Below are 9,604 nucleotides of genomic sequence, written 5' to 3' on the forward strand. Positions count from 1 at the left end.
GCTCGGCAACTTGGCACAGTACTCGCTGACCATTTGAATGTCACTGACCAATCAGACACTGTTTTTATCATTCTCTGGAAGGGGTTGGTCGATTCCATGAATTGTTGAAGCATACAGAGGATCACTATCCGGTGGTTTCATGTTCTGACAACATCTAAAATGAAAATATATTCTTGATCAATACGTACCGTTTGGGATTGTAGTCCTTCAACCTTTCATTTTCATTTTCTCCAACATTAGATCCTGCTACGCCTTCCGTTGGATCGTGATGTAGGTATCCGGATCTTTCTTCTTTTCGAATCCTTGTATTTTTAGTAGCTTTCGAATGACGGTAGTTCACTCAACGGAGGTGGAAGCTGAGGTGGAAACACCAATTCCTAATAATTGATTGCTTCCAACAGTCAAAGTAAACCATATTTCGGTTCATCGTACACAAGTAAAAGTCACTTTCACTAGGTATCGATCCTAGTTACAATCCTGTACTTGATCTACCATGACAAGTTTTTCGGTTTGGAGTTGAAAAACCACCGGCTTGATGTTATTAGGATACAAATTGCCGTGAAATTTTGTAGAGCAAAACAAAAACAACAACGAGAACCGTGTTATGATTATTCGTTTCGGTGACATAAGGTCACACACACAGTCACTGTTAATGAGCAGTCTCACTTACACTTGTGCTTCAAAGTTTTCACCTTTGATTGTCAGAGGTGCTGTTATCAGTGACGTTTGACATTTGTATGGGAGAAGGGAACAGTTGCCAGTCTTCTTGATTTGTAGTCTTTGTCAATATGACGCAATGAATTCTAGATTGTCAACATGAACGTGAACAAGATTTTATTTTCGAAAGGTACCTTTGATTTATAGTAAATATTAAATTGATTTCTTTACTCATTATCAGTGAAAAATTTCGATAGGTTGAAATTCGGAAGCAATTTGAGAGTTCTATTTTTGAGGTGTTCTGTAGGTGTCTGTCAGCTGATTGGCATGATCCTGTTGTATTCGGTCACTGCGAGAACTTCAATACTTGATGCATTTGAACACAAACGTTTGGTTGCTGGGTAAATTATCAAAGAGCTTTGGGGGTGATGCGGCTGGCAGCAAGACGAGCGAAGGTTCAATGCAAATCAACTCTTAAACAACAATCATTTATGGTGGTCCTGAAAAGGACAGTTTTGTCGTGATGGTTTAGTAATGCTGAGCTACTTATTAGGGTGTTCAACATGGATTAGGCTGACGAGCTGTATGTTGTTTGGAAAAAGGGTGATACGCTTGGCATAGATGGCCCACAGCGGCTTACAACGAGCAACTGAATCCGATCAGCGGTTGAGGGCAGCCTTCATAGCTAGCTGCTTGCGGGGAGCCTTTCGTTGTGTACTGGAGAACACCACCACTTACCACGTTCGGTGAGACTGGATGGAATTCAATTTTGAAATCTGTGTTGGGGAAAGTGCTTTTTGCAGGCAATCGGTGATAATTTTAATTATCATAGCAACAGTTGCACATTCGTGCAATTTTCAATAGACATTTTGAAAAGTGATAAAGTCTTAATTTTAACAGATTTGTAGAAAAATTTCCTATCGATTGGCGTATTACTAGTTAAAATCCATCATCTCTGGATCAAAATCAGACAACTTTCATGCCGCGACTTTGATTTTTGAAATTGCACCCCCAATGTTGCCTTAAGAATACATGGTATTTTAGATTTATACTTATGGGAACATCAGTTATTAACGAAAGAGAGTCGATTAAGAGAATCGATCAATGTAGATTGGTCTGTTTGTGTCCAGAAAATAATCTATGACAAATTTACGGTGATCCTGAAAAGGACCATTTTGTCGTGATGGTTGAGTAATGCTGAGCTATTTAGGTGTTTTACACAGATAAGGCTGGCGAGCTGCATGTTGTTTGAAACGTGCTCGGCATAGATGGCCCACAGCGGCTCACGACGAGCAACTGAAATCCGATCAGTAGCGGTGCAACTTCTTCCTCATTCTTCTGCGAATGGACCGCTCAGTGGGTTACAATTCGCACTTGCAGGCAGCCTTTCGTCGTGTACTGGAGAAAAATGTACAACGCCACGCGCCGAAAGCACTGCTGCTGCTGCTGATGATAACCACTGGACACCATCACTCACCACACGTGGTGATTGAATAAACTCCTTTCGGTGAGACTGGAGTGAATTCGATTTTTAAATCTGTGTTAGGGAATGCGCTTTTCGCAGTCAATCGGTGATAATTTTCATTATTAGAACAACAGTTGCACGCAGCGGCGCCGGTGGTGTAGTGGTAAGCGTGTTTACCTCTCACCCCAGCAGGCCTGGGTTCAATCCCAGTCGGCGCCGCTGGGATGTTCTGAGGCATAACATCTCTGATCACGTCTTCCTTCGGAAGGGAAGTAAAGCCCCGGTTCATGAGTTGATGGGTCGATTGGTAGGACCCAGGTGTGGGAGCTGGCACCCTGGCGTCGGTAGCATTGGTGCTCAACCCGGAAAACAAGGTCGACGGAAAACAAATCAAGTTAAAAACAGTTGCACATTCGTGCAATATTCAATAGTGATCTTTTCAAAATTGATAAAGTGTTCATTTTAGCAGATTCGTAGATGACATTCCAATCGATTGCCTTGTTTAGAATTAGTATCCACCCGCCATTGACAGAGTTATAAGTGGTCAAATCCTGACCACTTTTCGTAACGCGGTCGATTTTGATTTTGACAATATGTTGCTGAAAGGCTTAATCCTACGTCAAAACAAATAAAATATTATTCCACGGCATAGTTCGAGTAATTAAAAAGTTGAGGGTTGTGCTGTAGAACTACGAGATTATTTTGCTGTTCGATTCAATAATACATAATTGACAAAGACGATTTCCCGGTTCACTGGTCACTCTGTGTCCAGTATACAATAGGTCTTATCCATCTGAATAACATTACTAGAGATAGCAATCGCATATCTAGTTGAAACACAGAAAACGAAACTAACTCAGAGAGTGAGTAACTTTTGCTCATTCGTAAGGATACATTTCTAAAAGCGTTGGTCACTCAGCGCATGAGTAATCTACGTAAAAGTGACTCACTCTCTGAATAAGATTAGTTTTCAGTGAATGTAGACTGCTTAAGCAAGCCTTTTGAAGCAAATGTTACTAGCGCTGCATGGTGAGTGAATTCAGAACTAAGAGGCCAATCATGCGATAGGTATTGTCCATCCGAATAACTTCACTGAATACAGAAACCTGCTTTCTGGCCAAGCTGTCAAGTTAAAACATGGAATTTGATGCAAATTGTATACTGACCTTGACTATTCAATATCCAACTTCCAGCCGAGATGACAAGCTAAATGCATTGGAAATGAATATTACTCAGAAAGTGAGTCTCTTTTACTGCTTCGTATGGAGGAATTTTTAAATCGTAGGTTACTCATGCGTTGAATAACCTTCGTTTTAAGAAATTTGTTCATACGAATGAGTAAAAGTTACTCACAACTGAGTAAAAGTTGATCACTCTATGAGTTCGTCTTGTTTTCAGTGTGCAACGCAACGAACGCTCCTGTTTATCACTCGGCAGCCAAACGATTACTATAGTCAAACTTTCTACGTTTCGCTTACTTAAGCATTTGGATTATCATTCTATGCCCTCCTTTTTTCTGTATTTAGCTGATATAGGTGAATTAATAGAAAAAAATGATACGATGCCAACGCTGCAGCGAACAAGTTCAAAGTCGACCCGTCCAACGTGAAACGCTGAATGATTATGCGGCTTCGGTTTGTCTTGTTAGGGACCAGCTTTCTGATGGTTGTGGTAGGGGTGAGCACCTTGCGGTCAAAAAAAATGTATGAGAAATTTGAATGTTTCCATATTTATTAATTTTTAGCTATTTAATTGTCTAACATTTTTAATGTGTGACATACCACACAAATTTTATAAATCTGCCGAATCGAACGACATGCAAATCATCAAAATCCATTGATTATTGGCCAAGTTATAAGCATTTAAAGTCTGACCAATTTTCGTTACCTTTCTCTGGATTGGCACCCTTTCTGAAAGACGTAGTCTTACGTCAAAATTTCACTTGAAACTGCTCGAATGATGTGATTCATTCCGAAAAGTGTTCCAATGAATCGAACTCTGCGTGCAGTTCTAAAGAAATTCTCATGAAAACAAATGTGAATCATTGCTCAGAACAAACCATCACGCAAAGTTGCTAACATATCGGAAAAGGTACATTCAAACATTTTGCCTGGAACTGCTCATATGAAAGATTTTGGTTTATTCAGGTTTTAGCTTCTCCGATGGTACCTGGGACATGTTTGGATGTGAACATAGTGGGTCTGGAAACTCGATATGGTCTTATTCTTTAGTTTTCATGTGATTTGATGTATCGTAGTCAAAAAATGGAAACTACTCGGAGCAAGTCTGGGCTGAGCGATATGATCCTGGGGACTTAAAACTTTCATTTTTTTTTATCTAGTTCGTTTATTTGGAAGGCTCAATCGCGTTAGCTTTACGAAGCCGATACTTCATTGTTCTTGGTTTGTAACAAAATTCTCTTAATTATATGTCTAGTAGGAGTTGGGCCGAATACTCGCGGCTTACTCGAGGTTAGAGAGGTATATTGTCGAAGGAAAGGATCAGGGGAGGAGCTTGGGGGTAAGGTTTCGTTGTCTCATCAGAGCGTTGTCGCCAGTATTAATGATAGTGCGGTTCTAGTTTCGTCTGGGGTTCGACCGTAAAAAAAAACTTTCATTGAATAAGGTTTTGAATTCTCATTTGATTTAGTTAAAGACGCATTTCGCGCCAAATCGAATTTAAAATTTTTCTAGACTAACATTTGAGAAGGGCCAAACTTTTTCTGCCGATTTTTTTCAAAAAAAAATATTATGGAAAAATTGCAACTCTTACAAAAATGTGTTGTATGGATGACTTTTATAAAATTGTCCGAGTTTTCAAAAAATAATACTGACAAAAATTCCATCTGAGACCTACACTGAAAAAAATCGATTTTAAAAATTTAAAGTCGATTTAAAAAAGGACATGTTTGATTTATATGAAACTTAGCCTCAATATAGGTAATTATGTTTACTGCCATTCGTCCATACATGGCAAGATGGACACTTTTAAGAAAAACAAAAATTCTAACAAAGACTTGTTCATGTCTGCATTGTTTTTTTTTTAATTTGCCATTTTCACACAAAACTAAACCAGTGAAACTCAAAATCATCTCAGAATCCAATGAAGCTTAATTGCGGTTCAATTTTATCTTATCATCAACTAGTCAGTTGGATTAATCGAGAATTTCATATGAAAAGCACTCATGATGCATTTCTCACCAAATCGTAATCGGAATTGGCAGCACCTTCTCAGAGTTCAATAAAACTTTCTGGACATGCACACTAAGATTTTGTTTTCGTGTTCGGTAAATTTTACCGAAATCAGAACAGCTGAACGTTCGGTAAAACTTTGACCTTCATTTTAAAGGCTATTGAACTTGAAAATACCTTCAAAACATGGTCAACCTTGTTTAAAGGATCAAATCTTGTCATTTTAGTGGAGATTTAGTTTCAAAGTAGCTGAAAAGCAATTGAATTGAATTGCATAAACTTTACCGAACAGTTCAGCTGTTCAGATTTCGGTAAAAATTACCGAAGTCGGCGATAATTTCTAAGTGTGTGCAGAACTTGTCAAAAAATATCATTCTCTAATTCTGTTGTCTACTACTGAGGCAAAATTGGATAATATGTGAGAGAAAAAAGACAAGATTTTGTCAGATTTTTTTTTCCTCAAAAGTGCCCATCTTGCGATGTATGGACGGTTGGTAGTATATATAATTACCTGTTTTGAGACAAAGTTTCATTAAAATAAAACATGGCCATTTTTTCAATGTAGGCCTCTAATGGAATTTTTTCAGCTTTTTTTTTCGATAATTTGGACAATTTCCAAAAAGTCATAAATATGTCAACACATTTTTGTAGGAATTGCCATTTTTTCATAATATGGCCCTTCTCAAAGGTTAGTCTAGATAAATTTTGGAAAAACTAAGTATATGCAAAATGGCTTATTTAGTCAAAGTCCACACATCCAGAATGTTTCATTGAAATCTGAAAGGGTGCTGCCAGCTCCGAATACGATTTGGCGCGAAATGCGTCTAAAGTGTTGCATGATGGAGTTTTGCTTTAAATCAGAAGCTGGTTGCTTCCATGAGGGTACCTTAAACATACCAGATGTTAACAATGTGGTCCTGGGCACGTGATATAACTACCATAGAAGTAGGTTTTGAATTCTCATCATACCTCAACCAAATGATGAATGTTGGTCCAAGCCAGAAACTGGTCACTTCACCGGAAGTTCCCAAGACAGTCCGGATGTGACCAATATGGTCCTGGGCACTCGATATGACTAACATTGAGCTTAGTTTTAAGTTCTCATGTGATTTGAGGTGTCGCATGGTGGGTTTTGGTTGCCACTTCCTCGGTGGTACCTAGAATATGTCCGGATGTGACCAAAATGGTCTTGGGTACCCGATATAGCTAATATTGAACTTGGATTTCAGTTCTCATGTGTTATGAGGTGTCACCCGACGAGTTTTGGTCCAAGTCAGAAACTTGCCACTCACACAGAGTGAAGATGTCAACTCCCTGTTGCTAACATTTCGTGAATAAAGGGCGGGCTCTTCTCCCCATTCATTGGGCATCTTCTTGTTGGATGGCTCGTTTTCTGACCAATTGTCTGATCAAGTTGTTGGAACGAGATTCTTAACTGTCCCAAGGAAATGAATAGGTGAATTTCCCATCAATCCATCCATTCGTTTTTGGTCCTTCATACAGCGATTTGCTGATGACAATCAGAGGTTATTAAGCTTGATCAAGTTCAACAGTGGGGATAGCCCACAGCTACCGGACTAATTTTCGTGCTACAATGAGTGGTAGACAGGCATGGGAAATCATTTACATTCATTTCATGCATTCATTTACATTCATTTGCCTCTAACTTTTTTTATCAACAGCATTCCGCAAAATAATGTGTGGAACTTTTATAGGTTTTGTTATTAGCTACAACTTTTGCCTGTAACTCAAATCTGTATCTCTTATGCATCACGAATTAGAGCGGGTGAAACTTATTACTGTTTTTCAGTGAATGTAAAATACATTAACTGAAAAACAGTAGTGGCTTATATTTGCTCTGGTTCGTCATGCATAAGAGATACGGATTTGAGTTGTTAACAAAAGTTGCAGCAAAAAATTAAACCTACAAAAATTTTATACGTCATTTTGCGGAATTCTGTTAATTAGAAAAGTTAGGGGTAAATGAATGTAAATGAATGCACGAAATGAATGCAAATGATTTTCCATGCCTGGTGGTAGACCACTATCATCATCATCATCATCATCTAGTCACTGGGTCGATGGGTAACCGGAACATGTCCAGGTATATTAAATGTGTTCCTGAGCACTCGATATTTTTTTTCATTGAACTAGTTTTTAAATTCTCATGTGCTATGAGCTACCGCATGATGAATGTTGGTCCAATACAGAAACTGGTCACTTCTCCGTGAATTCCCGAGATAGTCCGGATGTGACCATGCTGGTCCTGGGCACTCGATATGACTAATATTGAACTTAGTTTTCAGTTCTCATGTGATTTGACATATCGCATGATGGGTTTTGATCCAAGTCATAAACTTGCCGCTTCCCCAAGGGTAAGCGAATCATGTCCAGATGTATTATTTAAATGTGGTCATGAGCTCTTAATATAAGAGATTTGAGGTGTCACATGGTAGTTATTGTTCCAAGTCAATAACTGGTCACCTCCCCGAGAGTACCCGGAACAAGTCCGGGTTTGGTCAACGAGATCCTGGGCGCTCAATGTGGCTGCCGTTGATCTTGTTTTTTTGATTTCCCATGCGTTTTGAGGTGTCGCATGGGGCCTCTCTTACCTCAGTCGGTAAAGGTGCAGCAATAAAGCAAGACCATGCTGGAGGTGGCTGGGTTCGATTCCCGGTCCGGTCTAGGAATTTTTCGGGTTGTAAAATTTCTCGACTTCCCTGGGCATAGAAGTAAGATTGTAATTGCCACACAATTATACTAATGCAGAAATGGTACAGGCATCGAAAGCTGTCAATTATTAACTGTGGAAGTGCATCTAGAACACTAATTTGAGAGCACGCAATAAGCCAATATGCGATTTGCAATAAGCTTGAAATGCGAAGAATAAGAAGAAGAATAAGACGTGTTTGGCACGTTTCTGGTCACTTCTGGTTTCATGGCCCGTATTCAACGAAACTTGTTACAGCCATATCTCCAGAGCCAGTCGACCGATTCTAAAGAAAAATCAATAGCGTCGCATAGGACCATGGTACCTTTCATTTGGCGGTTGCTGCCGAGAAAACTGAGCTATTTATTCTATGATTTCCTACGTTGAGCTTCTGATTATTAAAAAAAAAAAAAAAACTTGGAGTGAACATGTGTGTTCAAAAACGATGTTGATGCTCTCGAATGATGTCAGCTTTAGCAGATTTTTAACCTCAACATAAACCAGCATTAAATGTAGATAACTCAAAGGATCCCAGCAACTCCCTTTTCCCATAGACCTATAGCTGCCATTGAACCCATCACCCACCCAGCGATGACGTTCGGCATAGAGCAGCTTGCTGCTTGTTCCAAGACGACAGTAAGCATGATTTATAACTTCAAACCGCGAGATCCACCCCCAAGAAACATCATCCCACGATCGAACATTGACGCCGTCGCAGCCACCGCTTTGCATCTTGGAAAGTGAATACTCCTGCCTATATAGCTTCTACCCTTCTTCGATGGGTTATTTTTAATCGCTTTCTAATGACGGCGAGATGCTGATCCATTTGACTGAGAGCTTGGAGGATCCTGCCCGGGCTGCTCCCCGTCGTGGATGGATCCGGAACTTTCTCGGAATGACGTCGCCTCATCGCTGTCATATTCCATTTACGCCTGCCTACCAACCGAACCGTCCCTCAAACCGACACTGAGCTGACACCGATACCTATAGTTTGAAACGACGCCTGGCATGTGTGTGTGTGTGTGTCTGTGGGGGTGTGGGAAGATTTGGATCCGATGGAATGTGTAACATATGCAACTCTCACGGATTATGACCCGAACTAGAAACAGAAATGATCTCGGGTTTACTGCACTTCAGAAATGCACACTGCTCGTCAAGCGGAGCGAGCTTTCCCCGCGTTCCGTTCCTAGAGCTAAGCTTCGGCTGTCGTGCGCGGTTCACATCGTTTAGCGCGCATAAAAATGATATTTATTCAGTGCTCTGCCTCTTCCTGTGGAGTAGAGCGAGTGCGAGCCGAGGAGGGCAGCCAAACAGAAATAAAATATTTTGATAGCACCGGGAGACAACAACATCCCATGACTCGTCCCCGCACCATCTTGGGGGAAAATCGACACGATTCCGCTCCGCACCGAGTTTGCCTCTCCTGAGTAGGCATGAATTTATTTGCATTTTACTCTGATTATTTTTCCTATTTGAGAGTGCAGTTCTTTTAGTTTTAGTTTTTTTTTTCTTTTCGTGCTCGTCCCATCGCGAACCCATAGGAAGGTACCGGTAATGGCGAGTGAGTGGGGGAGTAGAAGA

Source organism: Ochlerotatus camptorhynchus, unplaced genomic scaffold (assembly GCF_037179485.1).
Source record: "Ochlerotatus camptorhynchus isolate MF236.1 unplaced genomic scaffold, CSIRO-AGI_Acam_v1.1 ptg000077l, whole genome shotgun sequence".
NCBI lineage: Eukaryota > Metazoa > Arthropoda > Insecta > Diptera > Culicidae > Ochlerotatus > Ochlerotatus camptorhynchus.